Source organism: Bubalus kerabau, chromosome 1 (genome assembly GCF_029407905.1).
Source record: "Bubalus kerabau isolate K-KA32 ecotype Philippines breed swamp buffalo chromosome 1, PCC_UOA_SB_1v2, whole genome shotgun sequence".
Taxonomy (NCBI): Eukaryota; Metazoa; Chordata; class Mammalia; order Artiodactyla; family Bovidae; genus Bubalus; species Bubalus kerabau.
The window spans coordinates 71931308-71935076 of NC_073624.1; the positions used below are offsets into that span (position 1 = coordinate 71931308).

A 3769-nucleotide genomic window follows, 5' to 3' on the forward strand; every position below is an offset into this window, starting at 1 on the left:
ATTAAGGATAGAGGAGAGCTAATTTCCCCTGATCTTTATTAAGAAAAATTATTTAAAAGTTGGAACAAAGGCAAAAGGATTTTTACATTTTATCTGTGTCATACTGCAGTATCATCTCACAGATTTACCCAAGGATTACTTAATTTTCTAGGGGAATAGGTCATGTTCTGTTACTGTTTATTAGGACCTACATTTTAACTCTTATTTTTGTCTAGTAGAGATCTGAATGATTTCTGATGGAAAAAAATTAACCAAAGGTTATGGTTGTCTTGCCCTGTAGGAGTTTAGCTATTTCAGTTCCTAATCTCACAGTCTCCAAATATTCTCTTCTTATTCAGTTCCCACAAATATTCAGTTTCTCAAATGCTCATTGAACCAACTTTAGCTTCCTTCTGGCTCTCATCAACAAGTTATATAAATGCTAATGTGCTTCTTCTGTGCTTATATGAGAGTTACAATTTTATCTTTCGAAAATGATACCTGTCCATCCTAAATGAAGTCTTAGATAGGCATATCTTTCCTGGTCACCCTCAGAAAATAAAATCCTATAGTCACTTTTTGTTAAAAAAAAAAAACAAAAAAAAAAACAGTTTCAATTCAGTAACTAGAATGTCTCATCTTGTTTAATTGTTAAAACTCTGGACTCCGTGTTCCCTGGCCCAGGTTACTCTCAGGACAAAAATCTGCAAGAGAAAAGATGAATGTGACTGTTATTGTCTTTCCGCTCACCAGGTGAGTTGCAGTCTGGGATCCCATAAGGGCCAAAGGTGAGTCGAGGGCATGGAAAGAGGAAAGACAATCCACCAGGGCCTGCTTGGCTCAGTGCCTCCATGCTCTTAACCCAAGCCTGACAGTTAATAATCAAAACATCTCTACTAAACCCTTCTCTCAAGCAGGACTCTTGAAAGGGCAGATAAAATTTGCTGGATTCCTTCATCATCGCCTGGGCAACCAGGGGATCTGTAACGGAGCAGGACCCTGTGGGGCCTTCCTGGTACAGACCTCTCCCTAATATCCTCTGCTTTAGCTCTTCTCTGAAGTATCTAGATAATAGTATCTGATGCACATTTCCTGAGCTGTCTTACAGATGTGAAAAAACTCCACCAGATGGAAGAAATTAACTCTTTGATGACTATGAGTACACAGCCCACAGACCTACTGAAGACTGAGGACGAATGAAGTTAACCCCTGTCACAGGACCCTGTTACCACATCATCAGTCAGCCAGAGAACTGGGCACAAGCTGATCATATACCCTGCCACTTCCGTCCTTCACCTTCTGTTTTTTTTTTTAATTTTGGCTGCACTGGGTCTATTGTGGTACTTGGGCTTTCTCTGCCTGTGGTGGATGGGGGCTTCTCGACACCTTGTGTTTAGAAATGCTTTGCTGAAACCCACCTGGGAGTTCAGGTGCTTTGAGCACTAGGTAATCTGGACTCCTTGAGGTAAATGCTGCACTTTCCTTCACCACAACCAGTAGACTGGCTTTACTGTGTGTAGCTGAGCCAATCCAAGTATGGTTCACTAACAGATCCACATCAGTGTCTTTCTGCAAAAGATCTCAGTCTGCTCCAGAGGGCTCTGTTGGGCAAGATCTCGTACAGCCCAAGCCATCAGTCCCTGAGAATGCACATCTTTGCCCCACAAAACTCTGGGAATCTGGATGATCCTGTAGGAGCAGTCTTTCCCTGCCTCCCTTCCCAAGTAGTCAATGCCTTCTCTTTCTGTCTGGATGTCCCAGATGGAACTCAGGCCCGTGTCCAGAACCACATTAAGTTTCCTCATATGTGTATCAGGCACAGGTACTCTGTGTCTCCCAACTTAGAGAACACAGTTTTCTGAGTGGTTGTCTCTAAGCTTGTGATGAAAAGTTTACACCTCCCACTCAAGGTGAAAGGGTCGGTTAAGTCTCTCTAAAGTAATCTCTTCATCAATTCAACTCCTGCCCACTCTCTAAATTCTTGTTATGGTGCCCAATTGATGGAGGGGATCAAGGCTGAGGAGTACCTCTCAGGTTTATTTCTTTTGTAAATCCACATTTGCTGTGTATGTGTGTGTGTGTGGTGGGGGGGTGTCTCAGTCTTCCTGTGTCTCAGTATTCTGGTTATTGCCTCACTCAAACTGAGTTAGAAGGAATCTCATTTTAATTTCCTGTTTCATTTACATTTAAATTTACTAGAAATAATCAAACACAGGTGGGAAACACCTGTCAGGAGAAGTGTTGGGATTGAAGCACACTCAGTAAGCAATTACCTATTCAATCTAGGAGTGAAAATGAGTTTGAAATAAAGGCAGAAGCTTTAAGAATATGGCCATCATTCAACAAAAATCATATATTTGCTCTTCGTACACATATGATGAGAATATGTGTACATTAAAAACCCATATTTGGAGACTTCCCTGGTGGTCTGGTGGCTAGGACTCCAGTCTCCCAAAGTGAGGGGCCTGGGTTCCATCCCTGGTCAGGGAATTAGCTCTTACATGCTGTGACTAAAAATCCCACAGGCTGCAACAAAGATCAAAGATCCCACACACTGCAGCTAAGACCCAGCACAGCCAAAAAAACAAAACAAAACAAAAAAAACCCATATTTGCCATGGGGTTGGGATGGGATGGTACCTGCAACTATGCCTCCATCTCCAAACTTTCATTTGTTATTTATTTAATGATTCAAGTTAGGCATTGTGCTAAGTGAGGGGTTATACGGTGGTGAATTAAACATTTGTGCCCCAACTTTCTAGAAACTATAGGAAGCTGAGTATATGTCAAATTTTATCATATTCTCTCTTCTCCCCTCACTCACCTTTCACTTATAGAACTCTTAAGGGACTGAATGGGTTTTCACAAGGTTCTGACTTTTCCCCTAAACACACCCTTGCCTCTCCTTGTATTGTGTTTTCTTTAGAACTATGACTCACACACTGGACTAACCCTGAAAATGATTATATTTTTATATTCTTTCCTTCACATCCTTGGGATTGTACTGGAAAAACACTCACTTTGGAATTAGACCTGGATTTGAAGACCAATTCTACCACTTATTGTTAGGTTTATGACCAATCAGCAATGCCCTGCCATGGAAGCGTGGAATCTTAACCACTGGATTGCCAGGGAAGTCCCTGAAGCTTGACTTCTTTATCCACATGCAGGACTAATACTGTCCAGTCTAAGTGTTTGTATTAACTGAGATAATGTCTTCGAAGTGCTTACATGAACTAGATGTTCCTTAAGTGAATTCCCCTAGGATCTTCCTTTCTCTTCATCCTGCTTTTGAGGCACCTCTCCCAACTTGGGTATAGGACTGAGGTTTATAATTTTGTCTCCTACATTCTTAAAACTAAAAGTCATTCTTTGTACTTACCATTTAGAGCATGAGGCTATCCACTCTTGTTTTACACAGTAGGATAATGGCTATGCTTTTTTTACTCACATTCTAAGTAACTACTTAAATAACTGTGTCACCTCACAGACAAAACCAGGCTACTGTGCTTTTTCTTATCTATTCTACTGTACCCCTTTTCCTGATTATTTATTTAGCATGCATATGACTCACAGATCTTTAGAGATCATTAACTTGCTTCTTAAAATAGAGCAAATAATATGTTTAGCTGTTAGTCACAAAGTTAGTCCAGCATTTGTCCGACAAGCACCTCACGTGTGATCATTTGTGACCAATCATTGACTAAGTGCTGTTTCTGAAGGGGAGGTAGGAACTATAATATTGTGAATCATGGGACCTCATTTTAAGGGCATGAAACTTAATTGCATCA

General features: G+C 40.8%; 1 long non-coding RNA gene across 1 annotated transcript; it reads right to left on the bottom strand.

Moving 5' to 3' along the window:
• Positions 1-512: 512 nt before the first annotated feature.
• On the bottom strand, positions 513-2230 carry LOC129641645 (uncharacterized). The gene is made up of 2 exons (XR_008709376.1): positions 1398-2230; positions 513-683 (listed from the first exon to the last, which is right to left on the bottom strand). It is a non-coding gene; the product is annotated as an uncharacterized LOC129641645 (long non-coding RNA).
• Between the last annotated feature and the right edge of the window lie 1539 nt (positions 2231-3769).